General features: G+C 44.8%; 1 protein-coding gene across 2 annotated transcripts in view; it reads left to right on the forward strand.

Annotated features, from left to right (window-relative positions):
* The first annotated feature begins 1,620 nt into the window (after window positions 1–1,620).
* ZC3H12C (zinc finger CCCH-type containing 12C) overlaps window positions 1,621–17,592 on the forward strand; it is a 65,977-nt gene continuing 50,005 nt past the window's right edge. The window contains exon 1 of one of the 2 annotated variants that reach the window (XM_066619997.1): window positions 1,621–1,796. The gene's annotated coding sequence lies outside the window, so the exon portion shown is untranslated. Of the gene's footprint in view, window positions 1,797–3,223; window positions 3,469–17,592 lie in introns of those variants that run through there. The other variant, XM_066619996.1, reaches the window with a different exon arrangement.

Below are 17,592 nucleotides of genomic sequence, written 5' to 3' on the forward strand. Positions count from 1 at the left end.
CAAGGGACAACAGCTGCCTGCTGTGGTCTGACTGAAACAGGTTTGAGAAGTTTGAGAAGTTTCAAAACCAAAAAGCTGCAAAAAAAGGAAAACTAGGCAAAGATTAAATATTCAAAGCAGATGTTTAGACATAGGCAAAAATATGTTGACATAAGCAGTAAATGAAAAAAAATCCTAACACGGACTACCTAACACAGACATTTCCCTAGTTAGCCCTATGTACTCAGCTGTAGTTCCTTTATTTATTTCCAGGGTCCAAAAGTACATGACAGCAACATACAGTTATCTCTGCAAGTGCGGGAACAAAACTTGCCACCTCAATCCAGCCCTCCCCCTAATCATTCCTTTCCCACTGGCTGGAAAGTGGAAGTACTTCAAAGGCAGGTGAAAGCACTTATTCATTTATTGATTGATTGATTCCCCACCTTTCCCAGGCCTAAGTAAATGGACAAAGGCGGCCTACAAAGCCGCACAAATGGCAGGTACTTCAATAGCAGGTGATAGCACTTCAATGGCAGGAAACATAACCCAGAAGCCAGTGGTCCAGTGGATGGACTTGATTAATGGATTTATGTTAGCAATACCCAAGAGGGTGCAGGTGGTTTCCTTATAACACATTGTTCTAACAGAGCCAGGTGTCAGCAAAACTCTCTCTATCGATCCACATTCCAGGGTGTATGTCCCCGTCCCCCCCAAAGTGCAGGTTGCAAAGGCTGTGTTATCAAAGACAAGCCCTAAGACAAGCCAAATTCCCATTTAGGCGAAGAGGTCTTATCTGTGACACTCCCAAATTGTGATTACAGTCTTTCCCCCATTCAAGGGGAATTCACATGGCAGTGTGTTACTAGTCCTCAAGAAGTAGACCTGAATACACCTGAATACACCTCCATGAGATGACATAGGGCCCAATCCTATCCAACTTTCCTGCCCCAGTGCAGCTGCAGTGCAGTCCCTAGCCACTACCTAACTACCCTCCCACCACTGGATGCAGTACAAACCCCATTGGCATGGCTACACCAGGGCTAGAAAGTTGGATAGGATTTGGCCCCATAGGCTGCAATTCTAACCACACTTTCCTGAGAGTAAGCCCCACTAAATAAAATAGGACTTTCTTCTGAGACCTCTTTAGGATTGTGCCCATAGGCAAGGTGCGTACTGACTGAGATTTCCCACAGGTGATCAGTGCCATTTGATGGACAATGGACTGAATTTTCACATGGAAAGCAACCACAGGACAAACACCATCTGTGTAAATTCCCAGTCAACAACTGAAACCATGTTCTGCCCTTGGGGGTGGCACCCACCTTCTTGCCATCTTCCTAGGAGATGCCTTAGGGCTCTTGCTCCCCCCTCCCATATACTTGAGCAACGCTTCTATGTCTCCCTGTGCCAGCAGAGTATCGCAATATCTGAATGGGATTTTTACCAACCTCCCTCCAGCAGGAGGAGGTTTAGTGCTGAGAGGAGAGAGCAGCTCTGAGCACAGCCTTCCCTTGCAAAAGGAAGTTTCCCTCACTAACCAGTGGCAAGGGAGGAAGCCAAGAAACAGAGATGCCTCCAGAGACTTGCCAGGCTCCCTACAGAGCTTTGAGAAGAAAGCATTAAACACATACACCCACACACACCACACACACACCCAGCCAGAAATTTTTCCTTAGAGCCTATAGCAGCAGCAAGGAGCTGCTTATGACAGCAGCCAGCTTTGATTTGGGCTCTCTTGGACAAGACCAATGAAAGGACTGAGTGAGAAGCAGGCAGAACACAGGGAAGAGGACTATGCAGGGAGAAATCCCAAGGTATGGGGTGCAAGGGAAAGGAGGGGCTCAAGAGAATGGCTGGGGTTGCAATAAAAAGGCACAGGGTGTCTGGATAGGGGAGGCAGGAGCTGGGATCAAAGGTGATCTAGGAGGCTGCTGGGGAGGGAAGAGATCAATGTCCTATGAGGGACCTATGGACAAGAGTCTTGAGTGCATCAAGGGGGGGGGGGGAGACACACATTGTGTGTACATGAAATGTGGTGATGGATTACTGAATGTGGAGTTCAAAAAGAAATCCAGTCAGAGGTTATGGGTGTGTGTGACCCAGTCAGAGGGATGACAGCAATGAAGAAGGGGGCCTGTGTGTGTTGGAGGTCAGCACACAGAACTAGGCAATCTAGAGCCCAAGCCTATGCATGTCTAACTCAGAAGTAAGTCCCATTATAGTCAATGTGACTTGCTCCCGAGTGAGAGTGGCTAGGATTGTAGCTCTAATGTGAGAGCAACAATGGAGTAGGAAGAGTTCATATGGGTGGCAGAAAGGGGGAGAGAGAGAGGCAAGGCATGACCTGGATGCTGCTGCCAGGGGTTGTGACAAGACCAGAACTGGCGAGACAACCAGGTCCCTGAAGCCATTGACTGCTGCTGCAATTGGGGTCACAGGCAGGGGCAGATTCAAGAGTAGTAAAAGGTGGGTGGCTTTTTCTTTTTTAGCAGGGCATCTAGTTACCCTTTTAAAGGGTGATGAAGAGACATTTCTGCTATAACAGGAAACAAAATGCTGGGGGGGGGGGGGATGGAGCACTTGTTCCTGATGAACTGATGAGGGCAGAAAACTGGGAGGCAGGTGAGGCAGAGCCTCCCCATGGAATCCTCTGAAAAGCTCCACCACTATGTGAGGTGTAGGTGAGGCAGAGTGTCCCATGGAGGCAGAGCCTCCCCACCTGAGTCCTTTGAAAAGTGCTGCTGCTGGGTGAAGCACAGGGTAGGTTGCGAGTGCTTGCACACCTCACACTGCGGCGGTGTTTTTCAAAGGACTCTGATGGGGAGGCTTAGACAAGACCCTCTGGCAGCGCGGTGGAGAGGCTGTGCCTCCCCTGTCAGCAAGATGGGCTGCTGCGGCTTGTGGGGGCTCCAGGTGGAAGGAAGGGTCGGGCAGGGTAGGCATCGATGGACAGCACGGATGAGGCCAAGGCTGCACACACAAGAGGAGGGTGCCTCTGAGCACGTGCAGAGTGGCTGGAGCGCAGCGCGTTCTCACGTGCGCGGCCGCAGCTTCCAGGCGGACTCGCTGGCCCGGAGAAGCGGGACGAGCGGAGGAAGGCCGGCGCGGCGCGGCGCGGCGGAAGGGCGAATGCCAGCCCGCCCGCCCCCACCTCCTCAGCCCTTCCCTGCCTCCGCGACTGCCCCTTGCCTGGCGGGGGCTCCGGCGTGAGCGGGCACGGCTGTGGTGGGGCGGGCGGCTGAGGAGGCCTCGGACTCTCCCCTGGCGGCGGCTGCTGGGCGGCCAGGCCCCCCTCTCGGGGCGGCCTGCCGGCCGGCTGCTTAACAGGCCCGGGCGGGCGGAGGGGACGGCGTCGCGTCGGTGAGCCTTCCAGCCGCGGAAGGGCCTGGCCTGACGGGGACGGCGCCGGCTGGGAGCCGCTGTGAGGAGGAGAGGCGGCGGCGGCAGCAGCAGGGAAGGCGGCCTCTTGGCCTGGAGTCGTGGCAGGTGAGGGACCCCGCTGGACAATGGAGGCGCCCTCTGCTCCCCCAGAGACTGGCCCTCCCTCTCCTCGCCGGGCTCTTGATCCACAGCTCCCTGGAGGCTGGAATCCCCCCCGGAACCCCATCCTCTGCATGTCTACTCAGAAGTAAAGCCAATTATAGTCAGTGGGGCTTACTCCCAGGTAAGTGTGCATAGGACTGCAGCCTAAATCAGTCCTTACCTGGTGGTAAGTCCTTACTAAATCAGCCCTTACCTGGGGGTAAGTGTGAATAGGATTGCAGCCCAAACCAGTCCTTACCTGGGGGTAAGTGTGGATAGGATTGTGGCCTAAATCAGTCCTTACTTGGGGGTAAGTTCTTACTAAATCAGTCCTACCTGGGGGTAAGTGTGGATAGAATTGCAGTTTAAATCAGTCTTTACCTGTGGGTAAGTGTGGATAGGATTGCAGCCTAAATCAGTCCTTACTTGTGGTAAGTCCTTACTAATTCAGTCCTTACCTGGGGGTAAGTTTGGATAGGAATTCAGCCTAAATCAGTCCTCCTCTCCCCCCCCCCCATCTGCCTTTGCTCCACATTTTCTGTCATTATTTTTAACCTGGTCCCCTTCCAAGGAGCTCAGGTTTTAAAACAATGCAACCCTAGGAATGTTTAAATTTGGAGAAAGCCCAAGTGTAATTCAAAAGGATTTACTCCCCAGCAAGTCTGTTTAGGGTTGTAAGTGAAAATCAAAGGGCTTACTCCCCAGTAAGTCTGTTTTGGGTTGTGCCTGTGAAAAAAAAAATTCTGTGTACCCTTAGAATGGTCCTGTAATTCCAAGGCAGCAATTTTCAACCACTGTGCCTTGGCATATTGGTGTGCCACGAATGATCTGCAGGTGTGCTGTGGGTTTTTTTTTTTAGGGGGGGATCATTTATTAGTAGGATTATTGGGGGATGTAAGCCCCCCCCCTGCAATGCAATGTGCCTTGTCAATGGTCAAAAAAACTCAATGGTGTGCCTTTGACAATTTTAGTGCCTTGTTGGTATTCCATGAGGTGAAAAAAAAAGTTGAATAGTGCTGAGCTAGACTTATATCATGGGCAAAGAGCTCACAGTGGCTGCTCTTTTTCTATTACTTCTGCATCATCCTTCCTTCTTTGTATAATTCACCCAAGCCTGTGCTTGGTACAAATAAACTTCCTCTCTTTAAGTTTATTTCAATGGCCTGAGTGGAGTGAAACTTCCAGTGGTGTGCCTTGACAATTTTAATGCCTCGTCAAGTGTGCCATGAGAAGAAAAGGATTGAAAATGGCTGCTCGAAAGAGTAAGCCCTGATGAAAACAGTGGGATTTCCCATTGCACATGCATTGGCCTCACAGCAACCCTGTGAAGTTCTATCCTTCTACCCACCTACAAATGAAGTGGGTCTCATTTTACTCTTTTTTTTCCTTGGAGTGTGTAGAAAGTCAAGTTCAAAATGCATGGTGACAGCAGCTTTTTGCTGCAGTGTATATGAAACAAAAATGCCAACTGGGAAAGAGCTGGACTCCATTTGAGCATGGTTGCTACTAGTGTGCTGAACGAAAGTCCAGGTTGAAATTGCTTCTCTGTAGTGGTTACACTGTTGAGTGTGGGCCTAACCTGCTTTGTATAGTTGTTGTGAGGATAATGGGGGGCAGCAGGCATTCCTCCACCCCAGTCTCCAAGGAAGAAGGGCAGATAAAAATGCAGTGCAGAAATACTTACATGTATGTGGTCAATAAACATGGCACATTTAAGTGTGAATTTTTCACAATTGATGATTCAGTATGAATGTATTTAGAATTTATGCCAGAGTACACAAGTAATGGAAGTAATATTATTTCTTAAGTGCTTAAAGAACAAACACATGTACACAGGGCTTTTTTTCTAATTGAACGCTGGGGGGATGGAGTTCCGGCACCTTTTTTCAGGGGCCCCTCCCCTTTGGAGGCATTCCAGGAGGGGGGGAGCAAAATAGAGGCATGTGCTGGGGGGGTGCAGGGTGGGCGGGCGGGCGCCTGGCCCCTGTCTGACTGCACAACGACCCCCTCCTGCCCCTAGCTCCAAGCTCTCGCCAGAGCCCAGCCTGCCTCCCCTTCCCCCACGCTCTGCTTCCCAGTGCAGCTTCCAAGCCAGTGGAGGGCGTGGAGGACATGCACGGACGCCGAGGAGAACGGACAGCCAGCCAGCCAGGGAGATGGGCTGCGGCACCCACGGACAGCCCAGATACTGGCTTGGCGGCGGCGGCGGCGGCGGCGGAGGAGGAGGGGAAGGAAGCTGGCTGGTGCAGCCCCGTGCCAATCTGCAGCACGAGCCTAGGCGTGTCTACTCAGAAGTATGTCTCATTGTGCTCAATGGGGCTTGCTCCTGGGAAAGGGTGCATAGCCTTGCAGCCTGAGAGCCCAAGTATGTCTACTCAGAAGTAAGTTCCATTGTGTTCAGTGGGGCTTACTCCCAGGAAAGTGTCATAGCCTTGCAGCCTGAGTAGACAGGCAGAGGAAGGGCTCTGTGGCTGCATTTTTCTCCACACTTTCCTGGGAGGAAGCCCCACTGCCTCTAGTGGCACTGACTTCTGAGGAGACAGGCACAGGAGGGGCTCTGAGGCTGCAGTCCTCTCCACACTTTCCTGGGAGGAAGCCCCACTGCCTCTAGTCGGACTGACTTCTGAGTAGATAGGCACAGGATTGGGCCCTGAGGCTGCCATCCTATCCACAGTAAGCCCCATTCACTAAAGTGGACTTCTGAGTAGACATGCATAGGATTGGGCTTTTAGGCTGCAATCCTAGGCACTGTCCTGGGAGTAAGCTCCATTGACTAGAATGAGACTTACTTCAGAGTAGACATACCTAGGATTGGGCTCTTAGTCCTGGCAGAGATATATATCTGCACCCGTTTTCACATGCTAAGGGCAGGTGAAAAGGGATTCTACATGTGTACAATGTGCTGTCCAGCCTTGCCAGAGATCCTCCTTATCCTTCCCCCACAAGTATGCCCTCCGCCAGCCAGCGTTTGCAGCTCCTCTCCAGCAATGCACAGCAGCTGCTCAGGGCAGCAGAGAACATACAATTGCATGCCAAGTGCCTTCCCAAAGACACAGAGTATTCTGATACCTGAATTAAACCATATTTAATAGCTTGTTTGCAAACGTAGCTGTTTCTATGTGCACCTAAGGACCCCTGTCGTGTAAGAATTCCTTTTTTGTTCTTACTCCCACAGTTGCTTAGAGTAATTTTATTACATGGAACTCATGTAAGTCATTTTTCGGAATCCATTCACTGCTTCCTCTCCTCAGAGTAGTGCCACACTACATACTACACGCTATAAGTGCACCTGTACAGTATTTTTCCCTGTAAAATCAAGAAGCTGACTAGACAGTGTAGAAAAGATAGCTAGGGGGAAGGGGATGTGGAGATTGACAGCCCAATCCTATGCATGTCTACTCAGAAGTAAGCTCAACTTTAGGGGGGAAGCACATAAAAATATTTTATTTCTCCAATAAAAATTGTTTAAAAATAAATAAATAAATAATCTTTTTATTTATTTAACAAGTTGTGAGTTCCTGCACCTTTTTATTTACAAAAAAAGCACTGCATGTACAAATAACAATGACAAATCCCTGCTGAAAACCTGCAATCTAAATAAGCAAATGTGTAAGGAACAGGAAGGGCAGGGTTGGGTAAGTGAGGAAAGACAAAGACCAGAGTTGTTAAATCACAGCAGATTAAGGAAGGCCTTTGAGAAGAAAATGGTGGTCTTAAAGAAGCTTCTTAAAGGAGTGAAAGTCTGTGTCATATGGATGTTGTGAGCTGTGGATTCCAAAACTAGTGCTCTGGCAAGGACAAAGGAAGGAAATAGCAAATGAAATCCTTGATTTTGTCAAGGGGCTGTCAGAAGTAAAGTGTGTTTTGGGCTTGAAAGAACTTATTCAAGGCCACTGAAGGGTAATTTGTGCAGGGGTTTCTTAGTCCATGGCCAGTGTAGCATTCTAGCCACTACCAAATGGCCACTATGTCCTTATGAAAATTAAGACACAATTCCCTCTGACAAGCAATATCAAATGACAAAATTGCAAAATAGATTGCTTTTCTCTTCCAAGCAACAAAACTGAATATAATTGTTGTTAAGAATATCTATATACCTCTGTTCAACAAACAGTAGTTCACAAAGCAATTTACATAGCAAAATAAATCAATAAATGGTTCCAAGTGTTCCAATAAAATACTAGATGTTGTTTGGAAGCTGGCATGCTGCATTTTGCTACCTTTTAAAGTGTGATTTCTGCATTTAAAATCAAAAGTTAGTGGGCTTTTCTCACTTTGATCTCAGCATTAGATTGATGCCCACTATAAAGGAAAGGAACAAGGTGGCAAAAATTATTTTGACCCAGTTGTATATTTTCATCAGATGTTATTTGGAAATTAGATGGGTTTGTGTATTTTTAAATTGTTACTATTTTAGCATTTAAAATCAATAGTAAGTATAACTTACTATTAGAACATACCAGCAGCATGACAGCAATTTTAGTAAAGAAGAAGTATGTGATACATACTACAGTAGATAATACTTGTTGAGAAGTAGAATTATTCTTTCTGTTTATGCAAACTCAACAGCTGTTTGCTTTGTGAATAAATAGTAATCTAAAATTTTTCAAAATGCTGTATACAAAACTTTGGAAAAAAACTGTTTGAGATATCAGATCTGATATTTTGTACAATGGGCAAATGTTTGGTGTTGTAGTAGTGTCAAAAATATAATTTTTAATCAGTCAATGAAAGCTGTGTTTGAGATTTATTGTAATGTTTCAAGAGTTGAGGTGTGTAACTTTATTTGCCTTCTAAGGAGTGGGTTCTTAGAATGTTATAGTTGGAAGGAATACAAAGTGGAAGTAAAGGGCTTCCCCTGCTCGGTGAGAATCTCTCAGTGAAGCCCTGCCTAGGTAAACAACTTCATCAGGAATCAGACCACCCTGGTTGCTTGCATCCCCCTCAATGGTATGACTTCCAGGTTCTGTGTTTCATAATCCACAATCACTAGAATGTAGCAGAAGCCCCTGGCAGACCAGGGCAGCAACCTGATAAAGTATATAGTGATCAGCTGAAAGGGGTTTCATCTGTCTTAGACTGTTCTCCTTTAACAGTTCTATCTGTGGAATTAAATTTATTTGTTATCTGAACCTACTAAAATCAACTTTTCTGAAATCTACACTACCTGATCTCAGATCCTGAGTACGTCTCTAACTACCAGTTTCAGAGGTAAAAGTAATATTGTGTGCATCATCTAGTCCAGTACTGTAAGTGATGAATCCTTAAGGTTAATGTTCTATAATTGTTTAGCATTATTGGAAAGTTTTCTGGTTCCTCTTTTTATAGCATTCACTGTGCAGTAAAGCATCTCATTTGCTCCATTCAGAGCTTATGGGAGAGGAATATTATTTGTCCTAGTTTTGTAGCTTCTGGGAAGGCATACATAAAGAACTTCTAAAAATTAATCACCAAAAGGTTGCTATTGTGTTCCTTTACTTCAGGATGAGCTCTTACTGCAGTTGTGATATGTATCTGCAACTGAATTCTGGTTGTTCTAGTTTAGTTTACAGATCTTCCTGAACCTGGAATGGATACGAGAAAGAAGGCATCCATATTCAGTATATGTTCCTGCAAAGCTCAAACTACTTTAAACAACTGGTGTAGTAGCTGGGTGATGATTGCAATTGTGAGCAGATGGCAGAAAATCTAAGCAGGACATTGACCTCAGTTTTTTGTGCCTTCCTCATGTACACATACTTGTCCCCATGTACACGTGTATTACCTACATCAGGGGTGTCCAAACCCCGGCCCGGGGGCCACTTGCGGCCCTTGGGGACTCCCAGTGCGGCCCACGGGGAGTCCCCAGTCTCCAATGAGACTCTGGCCCTCCAGAGAGTTGCTGGAGCCCATGCTTGCCCAACGCGAGTACTCTCAGCATGAAGGTGACTGTACAACCTCTCACATGAGCTGTGGAATGAGGGTTCCCTCCACTACTTGCTGTTTCACATTTGTGATGCAGCAGTGGCAGCGAAGGAAAGACTGGCCTTGCTTTGTACAAGGCCTTTTATAGTCCTTGAGCTATTGCAAGACCATTCATTCATTCATAGAAGTTCCATTTCTAATATATTATTTATGTGAATTTATTCAAATTTGAAATGTTAATTCTTTTTTCCCCAGCCCCCAACACAGTGTCAGAGAGATGATGTGGCCCTCCTGCCAAAAAGTTTGGACACCCCTGACCTACATAATTAGCCCAATGGCACTTCTGCTTTATCCTGCTCAGGATTGACTGAGCAGCTGTTGCATGTGTAGGTAGGTTAATTTTTTAGTAAGCCTAATGTTGTACTAGATAGCTAACAGCGCAATCCTGTATTGTGCTAGAGGCAGGCCAGGAAGCCTGCACTGTATCCAGCATAAGATAGGGGCCCAGAGTGGCTCAGCAGGAGGCAAGGGAAAACTCTTCCCCTTACCCCTGGGTAAGCCACCACAGCTCCAATGGGTCTCCTCAGACTCACGCCACCTCTGGAGGTGACCACTGAGGAACAGTGGCTAGGATCTGGCATATCTGCCTGATCTCAGCCCCACCTCCTGCTCCCCGCCCACCCAACCCCAGGACCACCCTCCGCCTACCCTCCCCCGGCCCCAGAACACTTCCCTCCCGCCTCTTCCCCATCCCCCCAGACCCTTGCATCGCTTGAGCTCAGCCGACGCAAGGCTCCCCTTTCATGTTGGTGTGGAGGCTGGATTCAGCCTCCACGGCCAGCATGTGTTCCTGCACTGGCATAGCCAACTCTCAAGTAGGCGCAAACATGCCTTATAGCATTTTTGTGACCCTCCTGGGCTGGCGCAAGGGACTTGTGCCTGCCCAAGGCACAGTTTGGATTGTACCCTTAATCATTTTTTCCACATACGCTGTGTTCATATTTACTCCATATCAGAGCTGGTTTCATGGGTACACGGTTAGTGTAGTGAATGCTGGTTACCTACATTCATCTATTTTCTGCTGTGAATTTATCCACACATGTAGCATCTAGTCAGGATCTTGCCTCATATCTACTGTCTTCTGTCATATTTACTGATTTTTACAATTCTTTGCCATCTACTCCTAGAATACCTATGGATGGGGTGAACATGGATCTTCATTTGCTTGACACTAAAATGTCAGTGGAGCCAAGAGGAGAGGGATCAGTGATACTCCATATAACAATTTCAGTAGCTGCTTCAAATGGCGTCTGAATATTCTCTGTGAACACATCCTCAGTTGTTAGAGATAAGGCAGCTAATGGGAGGGCTCACAGCTCAAAAGAGCTTGTTTTGTGCTCCCTGTGTCTTCATGCAGTATTGCTGAAAAAGGGCTCTGTCTGGTATCTTAGAGCCACTCTCTGTAGGAAGAGACCATACTGGGCCATATGGACTAATGATGTAGGTTAGCTTCATGTGTAATCTGGTCTATTACGATGTTCTCCTTTTGATTGTCTGCAAATTTAAAGCTTGCACCCCAATTATTTACGTTCTGAAGTTCCATGAGATTTAGTTGACTTTGCAGGCATAAATGGCTAACATCTACAATACTTATCAAGTCTGCTGTTTATGATAAAGGGAAATTGGCAAGTGGTAGTGAGTTCTTTTTACAGTGATTGTATGGAAGAAACACCTTTTGTATCCCCTAACATGTTTGTACAATATGGCAGAACTATGTAGCTATGTGTCAAGCAGAAAAGGAACTTTCCAGTTGCAGAGGCAACAGAACAAAGGAAGTGTAAGAAAAAAAATTGGCATTTGGAATGTAAGAAGAGCAGCACCTTGATATCCAGGAATCATGTTTTCCATTATTTTTATCAAACAAATTGCCTACTATCCATTATGAAGATAAGAGATTATTTTTCTTGTCTTTCAGATAAAAAATTACAACATGCTTAATATTTTTATGTGGGAAAATTTTGATTTCAACCCCTGCAAAACCAAACAACAATCAAATATATACTGCACAAGTTTCAACAAAAGTGTATAACTTTCTCTTGCTTTATGGCAAATATTATTACAGGACAATTTTTCTGCATGGCTTATACTACTTTCCATGGACCATCGGAGAATAAAGTACCAGTGTTATGTTCTGCCTGTATACCCTGAAACTTGCTGAACTTGGTGAGGATGAGAAGGAAGGGGTTCATATTGTCATAGAAAAATACTGTATGTGCCTAATATGTAAATATATCAGAGTGGTGATTGTGGAGGGAAAAACCCAGTTTCTTTGTGGTTTATGTAGTGGTGAACTAACTGGTTCAAGGTCCTGAGTTAGCAAGACTTATAGCAATTAACTTATTTACCAAGTTGCTTCTAAAACTGCAATTCATTGTTCTGTGTTTTCTAATCCTTTTGACAAGTTGCTATTTGTTTATCAACTGGAAAATCAGCCCCAGTTGTTAGAAAAAAATTTGCATTAGCAAAGCAACTAGCACCACAATCGTATGCACGTCTACTTGAAAGTAGTCTCACTGAATTCAATAAGTACTGATAAATGGACCGAGGAGGTACAGGTAGGCAGAAATCACTGTATGTAGGAAACACTGCCACAAATAAATTCACCATACTCATTTTGAGCATTTTTTTCCCCTCCAACACCCTGTCAGTGGAACATATGGGCAAGGATAGCTTTCCAAAAATGTATATAGAGGTGCAGCCTATATATCCACGGATTTTTTATCTGCGGATTTGTCTCAACCTGAATGGGGTGGGGGAACCGAAAGTCACACACACCTTTGCCTCCTTTGCCCTGTACTGGCATCTGGCTCCATTTTCAAGCAGCCCAAAACACTGCAAAAAAGGCTCTACCTCGACCAGGCAGGGAAATAGCCCTGGAAGAGGCTCCCTTTGCAAAGGAACACTCCTGGAGCCCCTGAGCCAGCAAAGAGGCTGAAGAGGGGAAGGGGGGGCAAAAATCTCTGTAGCCAGAACACGTGCAGCAAGGTGGAGCTCTCTCTCTCTCTCTCTCTCTCATTCACTCTCACAGGGGCAGGTGTGGTAGCAACAGAGGGGATTGCTTTAAAAAACCCAGGGAGTGTTTGCCAAATCCCCCCCATTCAGTACCATTCAATGGTACCCCCCCTGTACCATTCAGATGGTACAGACTCCACCTGTACTTCTCTATTTTTTGTCACAGGAAGCAACATGGCTGTTTTACTAATTTAAGAATCTAAATAGATTGTTTCCTAATTGATACTGAAAACCTATCAGTAAATACTGATGGTCCTGCTGAGTTTATGCAACAGTTATGTTCCATCCTTTCCATTTAGTTCATGAAATAAACTTCATTGGCATGTTGTTCAAGGCAGATATCTACACAAACAAATGACATTGAAAGTGCAACATGTAAAACGTTTTGTGCTTAATTTTTATGTAAAATATTGGAAGTAAGAAAACATGACTGTTTTCTGCTTTCTTGCAAGTAAAAGTGGCCTGGATTTGGTCATCTAAGAATTCAGTAATAGTTTCTAGCTCAGCAGTGTCAAACCCGTTTCATACAGTAGACCAAGTAACATTAGTGGTGCCTGCTTGGGGCCAGAAGTGACATCATTGAGCAGGAGGTGATGTCATGAAGCCATTTCTGCCCAACTTTGCATATACGCAACAGGGACCAAATGTGTACACCTGTGGGCCAGGCAAAAATGGGTTAAGCAGATAATGGCCAGAAATAAGCACATTGTTCTCATTTAGGAACTCATTAGGTGCAAATGACAGAAGAGAAAATATGCATATCTTGATCATATTATTATTATTATTATTAACAGTATTTATATACCACTTTTCAACGGAAAGTTCACAAAGCAATTTACAGAGAAAATCAAACAACTAATGGCTCCCTGTCCCAAAAGGGCTCACAGATGCAAAAGAATGCCAGCAGACAGCCACTAGAAAAGACACTGCTGGGGTGAGTAGGGTCAGTAACTCTCCCCTTACTAAATAAAAGAGCACCCCCTTAAAAAATGCATCTTACCCAGTTAGCAGGGGTCATTTTTATGCTTTGAGAGAGCCCAATCATCATGTGGGCCACCTTTTCAGCAGTGCTGCTTCTCCCAAGGTGTTATTGTGCAGCTTAGCAGCTGAGAGGTACTCTGCAAAGTGATGCTTCAGCAGAAGTGGCAGTGTTGAAAGGGCAGCCCTTGTGGTAATTGGGATCTTCTAGCTCATTGTTAGCATCTCCCTCTCTCACCTGGCTTAGCCTGCCCCTTCCACTGTACCATTTCTCACCTTCTGAAGCCCCTTCTTTCACTCCCTTTCAATGCCTCGCAAAAGTGGCCGAAAAGTCGCTGCATAGTAGTTGGGCTGTCCCAGCACCATCCTTTCAGCAGCACAGCCTCTGTAGGTGCATCACAGCTGATGGTGGTGCTGGGGAAGCTCAATTATCATGCAGGCTGGGTAGCTTCTGTGGGCTGTATCCAGCCTTATGCTTCACACTCCTGCTCTAGCTCCATTGCAGAAAAAGCATAGGGTAAATTGTAAGTTTTATTTTGGTTGATTCATTAAGTGCATTCCTCACTCACCTGCACATTTTCCTGTTTCCTCTGCCCCTGTCATTTTCTGCCTGCTACCATTCTGTATTAGCTCCTTTCTGTCAGTAGCAAAATAGATAGCATTCATATCAGCAGCAATTCGTCCTGTTTCCTCAGCCAGGAAATACATCAAAGAACTATGATGGTTTCAGGTCTCAACACTCAACTATCTCTTTCACTGTGCTGAGAGAGAAAGTGAGTGAACGGTTGAACATGCACACACACACAGGTTATGACACTATTCTCTGTCTCCCTGGCCAGGGTAAGTGCAGCCCAGCGCATTATAGCACCTCTGGTAGCTGGGCAGTGAAGCACCTTTTAAAGTGGTTCTCATATATGGGAAGAGAAAATGTTCCAATACATGTGAGCATAGTGACTGCTACTGCCTCACTTACACTTCTTTTTAGTTTGTTTGCTCCTTTGGGCAAGGTAGCCATCTTCTCATTCTTTTGCTAAATGAATTACTTTGAGAATTTTCTTGTTGAGAGCAGTATATAACTAATTTAATACTTTGCAACAGCCAGCCTTCGACCAGGGAGAGACTGTGTGCAGATGGTTTGCAGGCATATTTGCTTCTTCACTACTCTCCTGTGGGGGAATTACAGGTGGGGCCTCTGTATCAGCAGATTGTGTATCTGATTCAATGTGTGTTCCTATTCTGGGGAATAAATGTGGGTCCCCAACGGCCATTCTGAAGCCCAGAGAGGCAGCGAGCGAACACACGCTGCCTCTGCAGGATTCAGAAAGCTCCCTTCAGAGGGCTTATGGGGTCAAAAACAGTGGATTTGGTTTTCTGCAATTTTTGGTACCTGCGGGGGATCTGAGAACAAATCCCCTGCAGATACCGAGGCTCCACCTGTACTACTTATCCAAGGCAACAAGACAAAGGCTGAATTGCATGTTGCTGCCTGTTAGTTTCCAGACAAACTTCAAAATGCTACTTGATTATCTGTACCAATTATATCAGGGGTTTATCGTTTCACGTAGTGGGCCGAATGGCATTCATGATGCCTGCTGAGGGCTGGAAGTGATGTCATAAAGCAGGAAATGATGCCATTAAGTAGGTCATGACCAGAAATAAGCACTTTTTCTCACTTAGGAACATTAGTTTCAAATGACAGAAGAGAAAATACACAGATCTTGGTCATATTTTTAAGATAGGGGAGAGCCCAAGTATCGCATGGTCTGCCTCAGCAGAACTCAGCAGCTGAGAGCAGCTGCTGGTGGTGCTGGAAGAGCCCGAGGGCCAGATAAAGAGCTTTCGTGGGCTGCATCTGGCCCCCGAGCCTTATGTTTGACACCTCTGAACTATATCTTAGGGCAGTCTTTCAAGCAAGTTTACTAATCCACCAACATTGTTACTTGCCTCTTAGCTGTGAGTTGTGTTTTTCAGAAACTTACTACCTTGTAGAGAGCAAGATATCTGCAGAGCTCAGTTCAGGTTTAGAAATGTTCAGCTTTCTGCAAAGAAAAGTCATGATGTCCTCCAACTAAATTATTCAACTCAACAGGAACTTAAGCAATCTACATAATCTTTTTTTGCCTTAAATTCTGTATAACTATTGAGAAGATTTATCTAAGTCTCACCTATGGCGCGGTTACATAGTGCAGATGAAGGTAGTTTGGACTTCTTGAAGCAGAATAAATGTATTGGTGATGCTTGCCATATCTATCTTGTGTGTACATGGCATAGAAAGATTGTCAAATACTTACAGTCTCTAGCCTTTAAGTGGGGAATCTTATACCCAATGTTCCTCTAGCTGTGTCCTAAAAAATTCAAGAAGTGATTCTAAAATATTTCTAAGTAACTTGCCCCATTTCATCCCTTCTCATATAAAAGTAGTTGGACAGATATTCTCCTTTTATTTTTGGACAAAAACTGTCTGCTTAGCATTTTAAACCATAGGGTGTATTTGTGGCAGACATGCTTGTTATGCAACATGTGATTTCATCCCTGTGGAACAGAGATTTTTGAAACTGGGGTTCCAGTGTCCACACTTTACTAGGATATCCAGTCCTGATAAATTAGTGTCAGTTAACAGTGCTCTTTGCTACAGCCTTTTTCAGGTAAAAGGTTTTGTTGTTCTTGATAGGATGGCTGTTGTACCTGGCTGCTTTGCTGGCACAAGGAAATCTTTACAACAAAATCCAGTACTACTTTTTTATGAGCAGAGCATAGAGAGAGACATTTATGGGATATATTTTGTGGAAAGTATCAACATGTATAGCTGTCAGTGAAAATTTCTGAATAGTACCAGAATTGTGTGTTGAAATGGATATAACCATTTAAGGGAAATATCTGTAATCCCTTGAGTATACATTTTACCTTATTGCTCATAGTCATAAAATGCATGATTGCAGGCTCATTCATAATCAAAAAGATCAGTTGGGGAGCAAGAGGGGTGGGGGAGCTGCCTAACAAGATAGAAGCTTTGAATGTGCTGACAGTCCAATGTCAGTGTATGCCTGAGTGGTGTTTTAGACATGGGTTCATTGTTTCCTCAAAGGGGTATCGCCCTAATTAATACAAAATTATCCTAAACATGTTGTGGTGGAAAATAGCAGAATAAAGTTTAGGGATCTGAATACATCAGTTGAGGCTTTGTGGAGAATCTATTGTTCTCTTTAACAAAAACTGATTGTTATGCATAAAATAAATTTTAACAAAGAGTCTTTTTCTGTAGTCTCTCATTTGTAGTCATTTTAATTATTAGAACCACAGGGGGCATATGTATATTCAGAGGGAGAAATGTGCATATCTCCCACCCCTTTCTACTTCCTATTTAAAAGTGGCTTATGTTGAGAGTGTTCCTAGACATCAGAAAGCCTTATATTCAGCTTAAATTTGAATTTATTTCAAAGAAGATTTTCTTCCCAAACTGCATGTAAATGTTGATTAGATGAGGGTCACTGGATTTTTTTTTTTAATACAGGGTCTTGAAGAGGGTCTTACTTGGAGACCAGCCTCAACAGTTGTCTGAAGCTTTGACTGGGAGCTAAGTGGGTGGACAGCTTCCTTCACTGGAGCTCTCAGTCTTCTGCTGTGGAAATAGGAAGAGATTCAGCTTATGGGTCAGGCTTAATCATCAAGCAGCAAACCTATAGTTGGTTCTATATGTATATCTTCTTTGTAGAAGAAAAATGCTATCCATATATGATCAGAATAGCATGCTGATTTTAGGTTTGGTAGACTTTGCTTTATTACTTACATATCTGGGTGGCTTTAAGCATTCATTCATTTGAATCCTTTTCTATTTTGAAATTTGTCTATTTGAACAGGGATTATGCTAACTGGTTGCAATACCAATAAAAACTTAGTGGTTTGCAACTAAATCGAATGTTTTAATACTACCTAGGAGCATAATCCAAGGCCTTTGGTCATGTGCACAAGCATTGGAGACTTATATCAATTTAGAGACAAGATACATTTCTGTTTGGCTGTCTCTGTACACAAGCAAAGAGACTAAGCAAGATTGCTTATTTGCTAGGACCTCATTGCTAGAAGGCTAGGACTGCAGCCCATGCAGATTTATTTCAACAAAGTGGGTCATACTTT

The sequence above is a fragment of the Tiliqua scincoides genome, chromosome 3, assembly GCF_035046505.1.
Source record: "Tiliqua scincoides isolate rTilSci1 chromosome 3, rTilSci1.hap2, whole genome shotgun sequence".
In the NCBI taxonomy this organism is placed as follows: domain Eukaryota; kingdom Metazoa; phylum Chordata; class Lepidosauria; order Squamata; family Scincidae; genus Tiliqua; species Tiliqua scincoides.